The sequence below is a fragment of the Rattus norvegicus genome, chromosome 1, assembly GCF_036323735.1.
Source record: "Rattus norvegicus strain BN/NHsdMcwi chromosome 1, GRCr8, whole genome shotgun sequence".
Classification (NCBI taxonomy): domain Eukaryota; kingdom Metazoa; phylum Chordata; class Mammalia; order Rodentia; family Muridae; genus Rattus; species Rattus norvegicus.
Genome location: NC_086019.1, coordinates 62,272,369 through 62,291,986, shown reverse-complemented (window position 1 = coordinate 62,291,986; position 19,618 = coordinate 62,272,369). Strand labels below are relative to the sequence as shown.

General features: G+C 44.4%; 1 long non-coding RNA gene across 2 annotated transcripts; it reads right to left on the bottom strand.

The window, feature by feature from the left end:
- Positions 1 to 4,221: 4,221 nt before the first annotated feature.
- Positions 4,222 to 19,313, bottom strand: LOC134478887 (uncharacterized). 2 transcript variants are annotated; one of them, XR_010062943.1, is made up of 3 exons: positions 19,192 to 19,313; positions 17,158 to 17,280; positions 4,222 to 7,844 (listed from the first exon to the last, which is right to left on the bottom strand). It is a non-coding gene; the product is annotated as an uncharacterized LOC134478887 (long non-coding RNA). The 2 variants fall into 2 exon arrangements; XR_005499859.2 differs by having other exon boundaries at positions 18,666 to 19,211.
- Between the last annotated feature and the right edge of the window lie 305 nt (positions 19,314 to 19,618).

Here is a 19,618-nt window from a genome sequence, read left to right as displayed (position 1 = left end):
CCGCAGCTTCTATGGGCTGAATTTAATCAGTGATTCACTGGAGCTGGATCTGAACCCAAACCACAGGGAAGCCCTGGGCACTGAGGACAATAAGAGCAGCAGACAACATCTCCTCCACTGCTTCTGACTCTGCTCCACAAGCCAAGGCAGCTCCCACACAGCAGGCATCCAGCCTAACTCCCAGCAGGGAGAGTGTGAGATGTCTGTGGATGAGCCCACAGGGACTACAGGATTCTGTGGGAAGACATCTGGTAGCTTCTGGTGCAGCTGCAGCAGCCAGGACACATGGAACTGCAGTTGAGGTGAGCTATAGGACCAGGTAGCAAAGAGTCTGATCTGGCCAATGCTGATTTGAATCCCTGGGTGCAGGCAGGAACAGTCAGTCAGGGCTACACTGAAGGCCAGTCAAGGGCATGCAAGGTGTCACTAACACTGTGTGTGACCACATTCTCGAAGTCTTGTCCAGAAAAAAACAAGTGGTCTTGAGCACTGAGGTTCAGTCCCGACTCATGGGGTACAGGATAGCAGATTGACTTGAGTATGAAATCGCATGAATATGCCCTCTGGCTGCTCCCTGGGCTCAGGATAGATGGGCCCTGAGAAGGCACCATTCATGGGTCTGCAGGAGTAGGGGAGAGCTTGGCACTCATGAGGCACTCCTAACCCTTACTTGAGCCACTCTGGGGAGGAGATGGCATCATTTGTGATATGGACTTATGTGGGACACTATGCTTTGATGTATGGCACAGACAGCTCCCGTCCTCCTTGCTGACAGTTCAGACCCACAGCTGGCCTCATCTCAGACAGTCCCATGAGGAGTGGTGTTTGGTTCCTGCTTCACAGTTAGGGCAGGAAAACACCTAGGATACGATGGGCCACTGCAGTGAGTACAGGCCATGTGCCTGTCTTGTCCTTGCTTACTTGTTTTTTCCTCCTCTTCCCCCTTTTCCTCCTCTTCATCTTCCTCTTCTTCTTCCTCCTCCTCTTCTTCCTCCTATTCCTCTTCCTCTTCCTCCTCCTCCTCCCATTTCTCCTCCTCCTCTTCGTCCACCTAATTTCAAGAGCCACCCAGAGACCTTCACAGGAGTGTAGTTCATGCTAATCAGAATGCAGGGCTGGATATCAAATTCTGGGTAAGGTCTCCATCCAGTCCTGTTTACTCCTCCACACACACTGCCTACCTGAGATTTCCAAATTGAATGTCCTCCTCACGGCTTCTTGGTAGTTGAGCCCAATAGTGGATGTATTGTTGTGAGCCATATCTGCACCTCCTCCTAACATGTTAGAGTAGATGAAGTCTGTCTGTCTGGGAGGGGCAGTACCTCCTCATCTAGGCCTTCTTGTGTGCATCTTGTCCTCGGCCAGAACATGTAGAATTGGGACAACCATTCAGGATGTCAGCTGATGCAATGCCTCACACAGAGGTGCTGGCAGAACTCAGGGTTCTATTCCCTGGACATTGTGACACGAAACAGACTGGGAACAGTGGGAAGAGGAGGGTCTACAAGGCTAGCTCAGGCAAGAACCCATAAAGATCATATTTCATCTTTCGTACAAAATCAGGTGAACTAGCCCTGTACAAGGCACATATTACTTTCCATTAGAAAACCTTTGGGAACAAAATCGCTAGTGTAAAGTGGGGTCTGTGCCAACTGTGGGTGCCTGGCATCGGTCAGGTCTGGTGTCAGGATTGACCCATCCACAGACATACACAGGCACACACACACATCATTTCAGTCAAGTACACACACACACACACACACACACACACACACACTCACACACACAGACACACACAGACAAACAACCACCTGCTATCTTGGGATGTGTCCCAGCTGCCTCAACTTAGTTTCTTCCCACCACATATGTCCCTAAATTATGTGAGCCAAGGGTGGTCACTCTCCTTGCTGGGTTCCCTATTCCTCAAGTTCAGGTGTGGTCACTCTGCTCCTCCTGATCCTTTCCTGGTCTAGAGCTTGTCACCTGACCCTGTGGTTCACAAGTGGTCCCAAGGAAGAAAGTAATCCATGTCTCCATGCTTACGTGGTTGCCCATACTGCTGATTCCTGGCAGGAGTCAAGTGTGGATGGGTACTTGACAGCGTCTTGGTACTTAGTTTGTCAGTGTCTCCATCACCACAGCATTCCTGTGAGACCAAAGCACTCCAGACACAGATTGGGATATGCTGAGTGGCACGGCAGAGTATGCCCCTGAAGAGCAGGGAGGCCCAGCATGGCCACAGAACAGCCTTGGATGTGCCTGTCTGCCTTTCCCAACAGAGCATGGCCTGTTGTAACAGGTGCTTGTCATTATCTTGGGGAACACAGCAGTGAGAACCCTGCTGGGGCTTCTGGTCTTCAGAGAGCAGGCAGGGGCCTTGTGCTCACTTGTCCCTCACTAGTCCCCTTGGCCCAAGGATTGTGGTTTTCAGGACTCCCAGAAGCAGCAGAGGACAGCACAAGTCATCCTTAGTGTGTGCAGCAAATACAGGTGCATGGAGGTCAGGACCTGTGCCCTGTGTCCTCAGAGATAAGAATGAGCCAAGAGCATTGGCTGACCCTGAGAAGCCACTTGGGTCTCATAAAGATTCTATTTATGTCCTTCCTCTGGGCCTGTGGAGACATTGTGGGGAACTATGCCAAGTTTCTTTGGATGCCAGGCTGTGCAGAACTGCAGACTGGTCACAATCCATAGGGAATGGACAGGACAATTACAGGCCATGCTCTGCCATGCTTCTGAGAAAAAGTGTGCAATGGGGTCAAGGTGTGGTCATAAGGAGGAGCCCATGCAGATCCCAGAGTCTCCTTCCAATATTCATCTGTGGGCTGGGTAAAGAAAGCCAGCACAAAATCACAGTAACTTTATATGATTGTCTTTTAAAAGAAACATCAAAGATAACAGGTGTAAATCATGAAAATGGCATCTGTGTGTGCGTAGACAGCTGTTTGCATGGAGAGTGTGTACCCACACTCCAAGCACAGACTACAGGCATGGGGAGTGTCTGTCTACACTTGGAGCAGAGCATACATGCTATCAAACACACAATAAAGGCCATCATGCCAAGGCCCTGGGTCTATAAGCCACTGAAATCCTCTCACTCCTCAGTGGGGTCTGATGTCCAATACCTTAGAGACATCTGCAGACTGTGCTGTCAGAACATGAAGAGCCATGAGAGTCTCCCCCGGGAACTCTGTAGTCTTGCTGGAAATGCAAGAGGAAAGCCCAGCCTCTAGGCCAACGTGTAGCATAGTTCATACAAGTATCACTGACACACAAAGATTTTGAAGACAACATGGCAGGGCCTGGCAGATCTGTAACTTGGCCAAAGGTGGAGTGGCTGGGACAAAAGAACAATCATGGCTGTGGTAGCTCCCTAAAGCCTGGATTTCTTCCCCCTCTATTATGGGGTCTCTGAGGAAGCAAACGGATGGACTCCCAGAGCATCCTGTTGATTAGCTTGCTGTTCAGATGTGGGATGTGGTCACAGTGCTCTGACAAGGCCACAAGAGCATCCATGGGAGTGAAAACTAGCCTAGGTGTGTCCTACTGTGCCCAGGGATTTGCACTCTGGCTTATGGTATGGAGGCCCAAGGTGCAATGGGGTCAAGGTGTGGCATAAGGAGGAGCCCACGCAGCATAGCATGTGAGTCCTTGAACTCACTGCATTTAGGTCCTTGGGTGAGTCTCATGTGGTCAAACTCTGCATGACTCAGGTGGCTGACATCCACATAGAAGCAGGGGCAGGGGGTTGGGAGAGCATGGGAAGGGGATAACGTTTGAAATGTGCATACATAAATTATCCAAGAAAAATAAAGCTCATAAAAACTTCACTCTGTGCTCTGGGTTTACCTGAGCCATAACGATCTGAAACTGAAACCAAAGCCAACTCATTCATTCTCTCTCCCTCATTATTTCTAAGATGAAGAGCTTCAAAGGATGCATCTATAATTCTTATATTTAATAACTGCTCTTGGTATAATAGGGTGATCTTATATATACATTTTTGACTAGCCTAAAAATGCAAACACGAGCAAGCAATCAGAACAAAACGGAGCCCAGGGACTCACTATACATTTGAGGCTGTTCTGGAATTCACTACACAGGCGAGGGGACCGGAAACTAACCATAATCTGCCTCTTTCTGCATTCTTAGAGCTGGCATTAAATGCACATGCCACCACAAATAGCTTTATATGAACATTTTCACAAGCTTTTACATATATTGTGTCTAGAAAAACATTTTATTTACTTAGTATCTAGGGGGGAAACTGACCTTATTTATTTTCTCAACACCTGAATTGTAATTTGTAAATAACAAAGTAACCTTTTTTAGAGGAATTTTTAAAAAGTACTACAACATTGGAGAGTTGGCATTAGTGAATGCCCTGAGACAATGGAGATCCTGCAGGAGTTGGTTTGCTTGGACAGTGAAGGTGCTACAAAAGTGGAAGTCTTGCGTCAGTGGAGGGGCTTGGCAAAAATGGAGGTACTGCCACACTACTGGTCCAGCAACAGTGAATATCATGAGACAGTGCATTTGCAGTGACAGTGGAGCTCCAGCAACTGTGGAATTTGTGTGCCAGTAGAGGTCCTGCAAATTCTAGCTGCTGAGAGTGTCTATGTCCTGCAACCTTGTTGGTCCTGCAACAGTTGAGGTACTGCAACAGTGTAAGTCCAGCTACAGTGGATAACCTGTTATAGTAGAGGTCCTTTAAATTGGCCTTGGTGAGACAGTGGACGTCCTGGGATAGTGGAGGTCCTATGACACTGGAGGGGCTGGAACACTGGAGGTCATGCCAAAATTTCAGTTCTTGTAATGGTTGTGGTGTTGTGACAGTGGTAATCTAGCGACAGTGGACATTCTGTAGGACAGTAGAGGTCCTACAATATAAAAGTCCTTGGACAGTGGAGGTACTGACACACTGGAGGTCCTGTGAGAATGGAGGTTCTTATAACAGCTGTGACACTGGAAGTACAGCAAATGTAAATGTCCTCTGATAGGAGAGCTCCAACAAACTGAAGTTGCTGAGAGACAGGAGGTCCTCCAACAGCAGTGGTCCTAAGACAGTAGAGATCCTGTAACAGTGGAGAGATTGAGACCCTGGAGGTCCTTTGACAGTGGACTACTTTGTAACAATAGACGTGCTATGACAAGGGGATTGTACAATAGTAGAGGTCCTTGTTATAGTTGAGGTACTCCAACAGTGGAAGTTTATGGACAGTGACTTCCAGTGCCCGTAAAGGTCTTGCAATTTGGAGGGTCTGAGACAGAGGAGTTGCCTGACCACAGACGCCCTACCACAATATTGGTCCTTGACTGTGGAGGTCTTGGGATAGTTCAGGTGCTGGGACAGTGGAAGTTCTGCTACAGGGGTTATCAAAGTGCATGCAAAGAAGAAGCAATGGTGCCAGCCAAACATGACCATGGCAATATAATGAAGTTTTTCATCCACCCCAACATCATCTTGCTTCTCCAATTGAGTCTGAGACAATTCTAATAACTTATCGTGAAACTGGTTGAAATTTTACAGCTTTACAAATACATCTGAAAGTCTTTCCACCGAGAGGAGGAAGGAGCCAAGGAAATATTTAGGCAAATATTAGCAGGCTTTATCTATGGCTATGGGCACTGTATAAGTTCACAGTGACCTGAAACCAGATTATATTTTGTTAAAGAAGAACAGAAAAGTCAAAAGCATCGACTTTGGCCTTCAACTCAAGACAAATCTGGGCAAATGCTGAACTGGCAGCATGGTGCTTACCCTATTGGTGCACCTGATCTCTTCCTAGGACAACTTTATGGTGGTGCAAAAAAAAAAAAAAAAAAACCAACATATGGATCTTAGGAGTAGGCTTATATTTCACTGTTGTATTTGACTCTGTTGACATACAACAGTTCAGAAGACAAGTTGTAGCAGGTGTGTACCCTGCTCACTGTGGGTTGTCAGAAGAGACAGCTTAGCCTATTACTGAAAGTAAATCCAAACTATGGGCTGACAGTCACAGAGGTGATGATGTACCCCTGGTCAATGAAAACTGGAAGAGGTTCACAAATCCTTATGAAGAAGTGATCCCTCTCATGCCAGATTCTCCAAAAGAGGAAGAAACGTAATATATTGGGGTTTGAGGTAAAATATTATAGATTCATTGCATCAAAAAGGTATAAACAGAACATGGCATCCTATTGCTTAATGTAACAAGTTATACACAGGAATTGCTTCACAACACAGGCTCAGCAGCTTTGTCCAGTTACGGTCCCCTTCTCTACCCTTGCTGATTTCCCTCTAGGACTAAATAGGAATAGAAGTGAACACAACATAGACACATTGTTCTCCTCATCTTCCAATGGCCTAGTGTCTCCCTATGATCATAAGGCTAGTCAAAGAGGAAGCAAAGAGCCATTGGGCATGCCTTTCTTCTTTTCAGGACACTCCCGACAACACCCACAGTGAACAAAGCATACATACACACCGGAAGTGTCCTGTGTCTTCACTCAACAATCATCCACACTTAGAAGAGCTGTAGCAACGAGAAAACAGAGGACAACCTACTTTCCTGCTGTCCTTCAGCAGAGAGCAGGACATTCCCCATCTGGGGATTTCCCAGAGGCATTAAAGGATGAACCAATTCCAATGGGGAAATTCACTGATGAAGTTGTGTTGCTGCTTTCCTTCAAGAATGAAACCTTACAAGGGGGTGGAGGAAGAGTTTTCTCCCAGAAATGAGGCCAAGGGAGATTTTCCAGAGAACATGCAGATGGCAAAACCCAAGTGCCTTTGTACTTTGTCCTTCCCAGTTTGCTCTGTGCTCATTCTTCCTCTGGCTCTGTTTTCCAGTTCCCCATAATTCTTACCTTCTTATATCTTCTAAGTATTTTATGATACTTCCCCCAACCCAAGCCTTCTCCCTCCTCTGGATTTCTTCTCTTCCCAGCAAGGATTCAATATGTCGGCTGTGTAGCCCACTCTAGAGCGTGGTGCAGCTGAATGCATCCATTCACCTGAAGTTTATCACACTCTAAAAACACCAGCTTCCACAAAGTGAGGTGGAGAGTGGTATGAGCTCATGAAGTCTTCCATAGTTTACTGGTCCAAGCACACACGGCATTTATCACAAGAGCTATAGAACAAATTCTTATGCTTTCAAAAGTAGCATCACATTTCATTCAGCCTCAAATATAAACAGCAATGACTTTGAAAAATTGAAATTACAGTTGCTGCAACAGTGCAGATCCTGTGAAGAGGTAGGTCCTGCGACAGTGGAGGCACTGAAATAGCGCCGGTTCTGTGACAGTGAAGGTCCTTTGAAAATCGATGCACTGAGATCATGGAGGTCAATCTACCTACAGTGGAGCTGCTGCACAATTGAAGGTTCTGCTACAGTGGAGGTCCTGCAAAATTGGAATTGCTGATACAGGGGTATTCCTGTCACTGTAGAGATCCTGTGGCAGTGAAGTTGCAGAATCATGGGAGATCTTGCTTCAGTTGATGTCCTGAAACACTTTAGTTGCTACGGGTGGTGCTACGACAGTGGAATTCCTGGGATAGTGGAGGTTATAGGACAGTGGGTGTCCTGAGACAGTTGTAGTGCTCCTACAGTGGAAGTCCTGTGACAGTGGAGGTCCCGCAATAGTAGTGTTGCTTGGACAGTCCAGTTCTTGGACAAAGGAGGTCCTGTGACACTTGAGATGCTGAGACTCTTGAGCTCCTGAATAGTAGAAGTGCTGTGATAGTTGAAGTGCTGAGACACTTATGGTCCTGTAACAGTGGAGTTGACACACAGACAGTGGACTTTCTGAGGTAGTGGTGGTGCTTAAACAGTGGATGTCCTGTGACAGAGGAGGTCCTGCAATAGAGGAAAAACAATATATTCTGGCTGATGACCCAGAGCTTCCAGAAAATAGACCACCAACCAATATATATCAGAGGATGGCATTATTTGAAACCAATGGGATGGAAGGCCCTTGGTCCTGTGGAGATGTGATGCTCGAACGTAGGAGGAGGCTAGAGTGGTGGGTTTCGAGAAGTTGGGTGAGTTTTGGAGCAGCATCATAGTGGCAAAATGGAGGGAGGAGGGAGAAGATGTAGGAGTGGGCATTTGTGGATTGGCACCTAGAACGTGGGACATCATTTGAGATGTTAAAAACAGTGGAAATAATAAGGCATACATTGTCTGACCCAAACCTAAGGGATACTCCATTAGGAACATAAAAACCCACAGGTGCTCACCAACAATCAGATAAAATTTGGCCTTTGGCGGTCTACTCCAAAGAAACTCTTCCAAGAACACTGTTTAGTTTTTTCAAACAAAGTTTAAAACTCTTAAGTGTACTCTCAAATCTGCCCTAGTTCGCATAAATCGGTCAAAACTGTTGGCTTTGTAAATACTTCTATCTTGTCCCAATGGTCACATGCTGGTCATACCAACAACAAGATACTTGTCAAGGTGGGAGTCAATCAACATGGGATCCTTGTTCCAACTGGGCATGCAGACCTTGAGCTCACCTTCAGTTTGTCACACACACACACACACACACACACACACACACACACACGCACACACACACACATGCACACACTGAGAGAGAGAAAGAGAGAGAGAGACAGACAGACAGACAGACAGACACAGATTCATAAACACATGCACACACACACAGAGAGACACACACACCCATGAGAGAGTGAGAGATCGAAAGTGAGGTAGAGAGAGAGAGAGAGAGAGAGAGAGAGAGAGAGAGAGAAAAGAGAGAGAGAGAGTTCTTATCATCTACTTTCTAATGCATATTGTGTGCTCTTGGAGCTGAGCACAGAGACATGCACATGTAAACCAGTCATGTACACCTAGGAACATTTTCTGATCAGTATTTTCTCTTCTTTATGCAGTTCTTAAATTATCTTTAAGAGAAAGTAGTGCATTGACCTACCATGAAATCTTGGACCTAAAGGTACATTTTACTACAAAGCTTATATATCACTTACAGATGACTCCAGTAGGAAATAAATTAAGTTCAGAATCATTCAATCAGGAACCCTTAATGTATATACCCCATTCTCACTGCCTTCACTTAACCTCATGTTTGGACCACTGTTCCTAGCTGGAGACTCCTGTTTATCTCCCAGAATAAAAGGGAGTCTCTGTGCTCAAGTGGAACAGCAGATTCAAGGTGGGACTGTTGGGTGACATTACAGTGAACATCAGGGACTGTTCCACGGAGGGAGGACATGGCCCTTTCTTTCCTCCTGGGGAAGCAGTATCTACATTGTCCTGAGCAGAGAAGGATCCTCTCATTCTAGCAGATGTTCTGGATGATACAAGGAATGTGAATAGATTATGAGATCACTTTACCACATTTCTTTCTGAGGCAGAGACCCTTGAGACCCTTGGCTCAGGAGTAACAGTTCCAGATAGCAAGGTGAGGTCAGTGTGGGCCCTGTGTTCACCTATGAATAGTAATTTATGTTAATCACCAAATCTTTAAAACTTACAGCATGTGGGAGAAAAGTCTCCCAGGAGTCTCAGCTAAAACTAATCAGTGAGTTTTTAAGAACAAGAACAAGTAGGGAATTTAAATTCATGTGATTGCTACAAACAAAGCAAGACACTGTCACTAGATCACCTTTGTGTAAGGGCCCTGACGACATACACAACTTAAGATGTGAAGTGCTCAGGTAGCACTCTTCGTGGCATGAACCGAAGACACAGTTTCTCTGTGTCTCATCACCTCTGAAGCATGGTCCACAAACAATGGCAACAAACCTTCTCTTCCTCAGACTTCAAAGTTACCTTTACTGTTAGTGATAGTTTCCACAGTTAACTAACCTCTACTGGATAGACAGGTTTGACTAACCTTCTCTGAGCTTCTCCCAACCATGTACAGATGGGACATCCCTCTGCACATGAGGCCTGTTCCTCTCAGGCCTGCTGTTCTCCTTCCCAGATTAGAAACTGGATACTTTCAAGCCTACATTCTTAAGTCATCTATCAGATGATGATGTAGAGCACCCAGCTCCTTCTGTACCATATCTGCCTAGATGCTGCCATGCTCCCACCTTGATGATAATGAAGCAAACTGCTGAACTTGTAAGCCAAACCCAAAGCAGTGTTCTTCTTATAAGATTTGCATTGGTCATGGTGTCTGTTAATAGCAGGAAAACACTAAGTAAGTCACTTTCTACCACAGATTACAAGGTTAATTGAGTGATGTCATCACCTGAGGAGACATGGCCTTATATTAAGGTTCTAATCTCCTAAGTAATTGCAGGCTCTCTTCTGGCCTAGGCATTGGCTATAATATTAAACTTCCCAGTGTCCTTTTCTCTGTAAACTATACATTTTGCATTTCTATTTGCCCCATTTGCTCTTTTTCATTGAAGTCCTATAACCTCAGTATAACAGAGGCCATACTGGGCTCTCTTCAAATTTTCATCGAAGAAATTTGTTTATTACTTTTTAATTTAGCCTCAGGTAGGTTTTTACGAAGTGGTCGGAAAGAAGCCACATTTTGTAAAACCATCATACAAATTATCCCAGACCAGTTACAAATATTATTGCCTTCTGAATCCCCTTGTCGTGGGCTTCCACATTCTGGATAGGTCTTGGCACTCCTGACTCCCAAGCTCCTGCCAGTATACCCCATTAAACTCTTCTTAGAGCACTGGGCCACTTCTAGATCAAAGTTCTGAATTCTTGCATATTTTCCAAAACAAATAATAAGGACAAACTGGCATGGTCAGGTATCACAGAGCAAGAGTCTGCTCTATTACATCCCCTTCTGCATTAGTTACCTTAGAATATCTGTGACAGAAATGCCATGAGCACAGCAAACTATAAAACATGTAGGCGATTAGTGATCCTATTTCACAGACCACCTGTTACCATAGGTTAAGTTCCATGACTACAGGGCACAGTGGAAGGAGCAGGAAGCAGAGGACTCACATCTGGAATCACAAGTACAAAGCAGACAGAGCACAGGGAGTGGTGCAGAGCACTAAAACCTCAAAGTCCAGCCCCACTGGCATCTTTCTCCAGCAAGGGCACACCTCCTGAGTCTTCCCAAACAGAGTCACCAACTGGGAAAGGAGTACTCAACTGCCCGAGACAGTGGAGGATAGCTCATGCAAAATGTCATGATGATTCAGGAATTCGAATCAGTAACATAGAGAACCTTCACTCTGGGTCAATGTGTGTTGCTGCAGAGCCAGCAAGCTGCTCTCCCTCCACTTGAACATAAGATGTGGATTAAGTAAAAATGTAAACAAGCATCTCCATGGAAAATCAACAGCCCTGTTATTCTGGTCATACTTATAGGATAAGTCCAGAGGTGCTGGATACTGAAATCACAGAAGAAGCCAACACAAACTCAAACCCTTTAGTCTATAGGAATAAATATATGACAGAAGTCAAAATGGATAACGATATGGAGCAAACACTCACTCAGCAGATAAAATTACACCTAGCCCTTACTCACAGACCTACTTCATAAACAGTGTACATTCTGCTGGTACCTACTCAACACAATCCTAAATGCTGCAATCAAACCAAATGGTTTCTTACTTTGTTGAGTATGACTTAAAAACACTGAAGTACTCTGAAGGAGGTTAATGGAATCTTCTCAGGGCCTGGGGAAGATGGCTAAGGGAGTACAGATTAACAAAGCAACACAACCCAATTTCCCCACCAGCAAGCAGAATCCGGCCTGATGTCAGTTGCCAATTCCGGAGGGTTTAAGAGAAGCCTACAGACTGGAAGGACTGAGGTAGGTGAGATTAAAGTACAGTTACACTGAATGCTCACTTGAGGAATGGGAAGGGTAGAAACTGGAAAGTGCTCTGTGTGTGTGTGTGTGTGTGTGTGTGTGTGTGTGTGTGTGTGTGTTCCATGCATGTGTTTCTGTGTGAGTGTGGTTGGGTTGTTGCTGTTGTGTGCTTAATTTGAGACAGAGTGTTACCACAAACTGAAGCTGTCCTAAAACTCACCCTGTACACAAGTGTGATTTGGACAGTAAAGAGACCTTCTCTCTCCTGAAAGGGGGATTAATGATGTGTAGCACAAGCTATGTGTGAATGTAAATTTCAAAATCTGAAGATTTTATAAATCTCCTTTGGCTTGCTTTAACAATACTTGTGATTATAGCAATATATGGTACACTGAGGACAGAACGGAATATATAGTGTAAGCTTTTGAGAAGGTTCAGAGGTGAAAGGAATAGCTGATGATCTGAGTTTAGTTCCAGAGGCACTGTTAATAATCAAACACAAATGTAGCCGAGTTTTATCCCGTGTAAAAATCATTCAGGGCATCCAGTCAGAGATTAAAGTATTTTTGGTGTTGTGATGCTACACAATCATAAGACTGATTCCTGTGGAACAGGCTAGTGGAGCAGACAGTAATCAACAGGACATGAGAAAACCTACAGAGCAGGAACTAGAGAGAAAGCTCAGGATTTCAGAGCACTGGCTGCCTTTCAGAGGACCTTCACTTGTTTTCAACATTTCCAAGTCAGCTCACAGTCATGTGCAACTCAAGATCTAGAATATCTTACCCTCTTCAGGTTTTGTGGGCACTACATAATACACACAGTGCACGTATACTCATGTACACCCTTGTTGGATGACCATAATCCAACCACAGCAGGAACAGAGCTTGCCACCCTCAAGCTTGCCAATTTGAAGGAGGAAGCCTTCTTGTTAAAAGCACTGGAGAACAGCAGGCACAAGGACACCTGACTCACACATTCGACCCGAGGTCTTGAGATGGAAGCCACACATAACTCTGGCCTTCTCACTGAAGAGAGGTCATCCTTGGGTAAGGAGCTTTCATCTGATCCTGTTTTCCTCTTGGATCCCATTACAGAAAAGCATTTGTGTTTGTCCAAGTCTGCACAGGTTCCCAGCACCCTTCCTAGTCATGTCTGACAAATCCATATGGAAACCACTGTGTAACTGGAGTCCTAGTCTATAGCATCTCTCTACTTCATGCTACCCTCCTTTTATACTGCAGATTTCATAGGAAATCATATTCTTTGTGTACTTACAAATCCCATGTTGTTTACATGTGGCTAATGTTTCGTCCTCAGCATGCTTGCCTGGAGACAGGGCTGGATGCAGGTATTCTGTAGACAAGGCAAGATGCAGCTCCTCTGGAAGCCATAGGACACCAGCGTCACAGCTGTAGTTCAGTGCATGCATGACATGCATTCACAACGAAGACTGTAGCCCCAAGGTCAGGTACATCCACAGGGTACTAAGGAGAGGGACCTGATTGCTACTGTTGATGCTGCATTTCCTCTTTGTTCTGACTGTTTTAACTGGAATTGCCCCCACACGCAAAATTCCTAAGATATCTGACAGCCACACACAGATGCACATGCAGGTAAAACACAAATGCATGTGAAATAAAAATAAATAATTTTAAACTGGAGAGAGAGAGAGAGAGAGAGAGAGAGAGAGAGAGAGAGAGAGAGAGAGAGAGAGAGAGAATGGTGTTTATAAAAGAGAAACTTACCCTCAAAACCTATTTACTGTCCTGAAACTTCTTTCTCATGGGCAGAGGAACATAGACATGAAATTCTTTCTCTCTACACTTCTCAGTGTGTGCTGGGGTACTCTAGAATACCGGTTATTTGGTGAAATGTTGAGGGGTTTAGAAAGATGAACATCATGTTGCAAGTCAGTGGTCTTTAGTCCCTCGTGAGTTCCGTGATTTCAGCTGAGGTTCTCTTGCAATGGGTTCTGTATCCAGAGTTATAATCATGAGCTGTGGAACTTCATTTGCTACATGGATACAGGGGCCCCAGTGTAGTCATCTGTTACTTCCCCAACCCATGAGCATGACCCAGGCCCAGTCACAAGTCAGAATTGGGTCCTCAGAGACGCCACTAGGAATGTATGTAGACAAAAGAAAGAAGTCTGGGGAGGGTAAGGAAGAAGAGTGTCAGGTTGAAGCCTGTTTCAAATTCAGAATAGCAGTGTATGTATTTCAGTTAACTGCTTTCATAATTCCCTCATCTGTGAAATCTTAAGACTTGTTAGATTAGATCTTTTAGCCAGAGAGCTAACACCACTGAAGCCAAAACTTTATACAGATAGGCTATCAGGAGTGTCACCCATGTTTACTATCTCTGCTTCCAGAAGAGGTGCAGACAAATATTTCCTCACTCATGGTGAGTACAACACAAAGGAAACCAGTGCATGCTCCTTACACCCCTGAGGACTTCCCAGGGTAGGGGTTCCCAGCACACTGGGATCTGACAGTGAAAGTGTCTGTTATTTGACTAGGGCACTAGGTACTACTTACATCACTTTTCCAGTGATGGCACTGCAGAGATCAGACAGTAGTTAAACTTGAAATCTCATCACATTCAACTTCTTCCTGTGCTCCTAACACACCTGATCCCCACACCCTAAGAACTGTCAGCCCCTTTAAGATGCTGCTGTACTTTCACACCCTGCCTCCCTGGACTCTGGACTCTTCCTCATGATGCTCTGCTCCTATCTCCCTTGCACCTAGCATTTTACTCCTTTATTTTTATTTCATGTTCCCACCTCCTGCATGTGTTCTGAGTGGGTCAGCTATGGGTAGGATCATGAAATATGTGGCTGTACACACACACACACACACACACACACACACACACACACACACACAGACACACACACAGACACACACACAGGTACCAATTTAAGACAAGGCAGACTGTTTATATGCAGGGGATACAATGCCTTCAAGAATTGGGACCCTGAAAAAAGAGCACTACACTTCAAAACAAAAATCCAAGGAAAATAAACAACTGGAGTGTCAGTGGAGGTTCTGTAAGAAGAGTGTCAGAAGAGCCTGTGAGAAGGTGAAGGGTACACTGAACACCCAGCCAAACAGGAAACGTCTGCATCTGAACTGTGCAGCATCCACCCTGCAGTGTGGCATGCTGTGGGGGTGTCTGAGAAACCATATCTCATCACCTGAGTTTGCACGTATTTAGACCAAGTCTTTGGGTGTTGGAGGTGACTACTATATCTATAGATTAATTAAAATTAATATGGATGAATTTATCATGCATAAAAAGTACAACAATGTTGTCCAGACCCAACTGATGGATGTATCATTAATGGATTATTCCTTAAATACGTCTGATCACGAGGATGAAAAATTTAGGATTAATCTCTGTTCCACTAATGGATGACTCACCAAATGTGCACCACACTGGAGCGGACCAACCATCAAAGGAAAGCTACCGTTCTTTTAATCTTTTGCAACTGCAGTAGACTATGCAAAGCAAACACTCACATGTGTCTCATCAGTCAATCAGTCTACAGGACAGAGATTACCTATGCCAGTCTCAGGGACAGAACAGCATTTTCTGTTTCCAATTCAACTACCCTTTTTTTCTTTAACCTGCAGCCAGGCTCTGTGGGAGAAGCTGAGATGGTGGGCAATGAAAGGTGGATGTTGGAAGGAAGCTAGAGCATGGTGGGATTTTATAAGCCAAAGAAGTGAAATTCGTATTTAATTCCCGTAGACAACTGGTCCAGGTGCAGTGTTCCTGATGGTGGCTCGGTGCTCCAGCTGTGGATTCAGGGAACTCAGAACATCACGCTGAAAATAATCTCTCAGACTACAGAGTCAAATTCCTGCTGGTGCTCCAGTCACATCAGAGAAGAAATTAAGTCCCTCCTCCTATGGATCCTCTCATTTTTGTCATTCTCGCCTGCAGGAGATTCAGTCCTTCCTCTGAGGGGGCTACTCATACCTGCAAGTGATTTAGACCCTCTTGAAGGGAATTCTGTCTCCAAATTGGGATGTGGACCCTCCTGTTAGAGAATTAACTCTCTGAATCTTCTCACAGAGTATATGTGACTACCTGGAGACAGCATTATCTGCACTTCTAAACTCTGATTGGTAAAGAAAACCCACGGTATGAGTTTGAAAACCTGTGAGTTATATACTGAGTAATGAAAACCTATGAGTTCTATACTGTTGATTTTTAAATGTATTCAGTTGATTATGAATTATTCTGCAATATTTTGATGAAATTTACTTACTTCCTAGATTTCAAACAAAAATAGAAGCTATAGTTAAAAGTTTAGTGTGTGTTTGGCCAAATTATTTTCAAAATATTTTTGATTTTTATAAAAGTTGGTGTACAACATAGAAATTTTCCCCTATTTTGTTTTGTTTACTGCTAGGATATAGAAATGCTTTATTTCTGCTGACAGAGCTTATATTCATTGGTCTTGTATAACTCACTGTTGAGTGCTCAACTTTAGCAGATTCCTTAGGGTCTCTGCCATTTATAACAGGATTCCATCTAAAAGTCGACTGCCTTGTTCTTCGTTTCTCATGGGATGCCTTTTGTTCAGTTTTCCCCCGTAAATGACAGAGCTATACTGTGAGAAAAATGATGGACAGCAGTGCCAGAAAGACCTGGGACACATTTACAAAGTCTGGTCCAATTAGAATGGGGCATGGTGAGATAGTTCTGTTATGTTTGCTCTGACCCTATGAGTCTCTCTTCACTACCTTCACTTGGACAAGTTGTAAAGCAATTAATATGGTGAAGGATGAAGTCCCTGGCACTTAGTAGGTGACACTTAAAGACAATGCCTTCCACGTGATCCATTCAAGGAAACCTGAAAGGTGGTCTCTCTTGTAATGACATTGGTGTCCTTATGAAAGGGAACCTAAAGTCACAGACACTTGAAGAGGCAGAGAGAGACCACAGGGCACCAAGAGGAACCAGCTACCTACAAACGGTGGAGAACTGGAGCCAACTCTTGGACCCCAGTCCTCCAAACGGAAGCCAACAGAAACCTCTGCTCTGTTCTGCCTGCAGCCCGCAAACACTGGAGTGTGCATTCTTGGTGTGCTCCAGAGCCTGAAAGTCGCTGCTCTAACCCCAGCTCTGTAATGGGGTGGATGGAAGTCTTGTCTATCTTGGGGTGGATGGAAGTCTATCTCTCAAGGTGAGGTAAAGTGGTCCTGAGTTAGGTGCCAAGGTCCAGTCCCAGGGGGAAGCTTCCCGATAGCTAAGCTTGAGCTTGAAGCAGGCAGAGCTGTGCTCTCCCTAAGGAATGTAGCACTAGTTGCCAGAATAGAGGTTTCTTCTTTCAATGTACACTTAGGCAAATTTGCAAAGATCCAAAATGCTGGCTGTGGTTCTCACCAGATTCCTTGGAGTATGCCCACAGAGTTCCTTGTCTGCTCCTGGGAATCCAAGCCTTGTCCTTGAAGGGGCTGCTCATGCACTCATCTGACTTCTTTGGTCAGGAAGCACACCTGCTAAAAACTGAATTTTAAGAGGCAGATAAGATCAGAGAAAGGACTAAAAGAGCTCGAGGGGCTCGAGACCCCATGTGAACAACAATGCCAAGCAACCAGAGCTTCCAGGGACTAAGCCACTTCCCAAAGACTATACATGGACTGACCCTGGGCTCCAACCTCATAGGTAGCAATGAATAGCCTAGTAAGAGCACCAGTGGAAAGGGAAGCCCTTGGTCCTGCCAAGACTGAACCCCCCAGTGAATGTGATTGTTGGGGGGAGGGTGGTAATGGTGGAGGATGGGGAGGGGAACATCCATAGAGAAGGGGAGTGGGAGGGGTTAGGGGGATGTTGGCTCAGAAACCTGTAGAGGGAATAACAATCGAAATGTAAATAAGAAATACTTAAGTTAATAAAAAAAAAAGACATAGAGACAGGAGGAACTGCATCCTGAACTTTTGTGTAGGAAGTTTGGCTTGGACTGATCAAGTATCAGAAGGACCATGAATTCCCTATGGCCAAATTAGCTAGGGCTATGTTTATACCAAGAGAGCTCCTTGAAATACCTGATCTGCAGTTTGCGCTCCCTTCTACAAGCAACTACTCAGTGAATATAAGTGACTACATCCAGGTTACTTAGTTGGCTGCTAAGTGTAAATCTCCTTTTACCTGTATTTAAACATACGGTTCACATAACCATTAAATGGAAAAGCCCCAGTGGTATTAGTTATAAAGGTGCTCACATAATAAGTTTTTGCCAAGAAATTTTCAGTAATTCATGTAAAAATCTATATGGAGAATGCAGTATAGTACAGTCAAATCACAGGTTTATAATCCCATATTTAAAGTTTGATATGATTACAAATATTAAAGCGGGACTATTTTAAATAGTCTAATATATTTAATTTAGAATTAATCTGTTTTGCAATGCACCAATCAGCCATAATGTAGGTTAGCTTGTTTCCTAAGTCATGTGTTTTAAGAGGCGTATCAGTCTACCAGCTAAATTTGAAACACCTTTGACAGGATTGTATTATTTAGGTACCAGGAATATTAATGAAGATGAAAAGAATAGGAAAGTTAAAATGATTCAGTAAGCATTAAGTTTTATGGATGCATAACAGCTTAAATCTTGATGAGATATGTGTGAGAAAACTAGTAGGGGGAGCATAAGTAAAGGAATGATCCTATCAGTGCCTCTAAACCATAAAATGCATTCCTACAGTTATCTGAACTCCATTGACTACGGAAGTCAAGGTAAAACACACACACACACACACACACACACACACACACACACACACACAAAAGAGGCAGATAAGATCATCTTTCTGATTATATTCACAGCATACACCTCTTTGTTTGTCTTTTTTTGTTTTTTAATTTTTTATTAGATACATTTCTTTACTTACACTTCAAATGTCATTCCCCTTCCCGGTTTCCTGTTCATAAATCTTAGGTGGGGCTGCTGTAAGGTTCAGATTCTTTGCTTGGAAGCCATTACCACACATGATGTTTATATTTTTGTTCACTTTTTCAATCTATTTTTCTGCGGCGTGCTCTAAGAGGGCATCGAGTAGGGTTACATAATTATTGGTATTAACAGCTGTACTCCCAAATCCTACTCAGTATGGAGTCTGCTGATGTTCAGCATAAGGAGGTGCCAAGTCAGGGAACCTTCATGTGCTGATGCAGCAAATGAGAGTCCACAGAGGCCCCAAGCAGGAGATGGAGGAAGGAGCCATAAGGACAGTTGGGAGAAAACGGGTCAACTTCCCTAAGATTCGGAAAGAAGCAGTTGGTCTCCATCCCGAGGGAACTCAAGCTAAGACTCACAAAATAGTGCTACTAAGCCAACCCAAATTCTCTTATTTTTTCTCACATCCCTGAGAGAAGAAAGGAGTCATTTCAAACTCCATGGGCTCCCCTCATACTCACTGGAATTGGATAGTGAAACTGCCATAACCTCTGTTCTGAAAAATCCCCTCAGGAACTAATGAAGGGCGTGGCTAAGTCCGAGAGAGGAGGGGCGGGTATCGTTCATTGGCCACTCATGCGCGCGCATGAGCTCTATGCCCATACACTGGAGTTTTCCAGGCTACCTTTCAGGATCCTTCGCATTTACAGTGCTTGTAAAATACAAATCAATTTACTGTGGCATTGAATACCCATCTCAGCTTTTTAAACCCTCAAACATGCTTCCCCTTTCTTAAAGTTCCTTTGCATTATTTATAGGACACTGCTGAGTGTCATAGGCTACAGGTAACAGTACTCAAAGTCATTCCCTGTTCATCTGAACTTTACATCCTTTGACCAGCAACTTCCCAACTCCATCCTTACATTTCACCCAAACCCTGAGATTTGG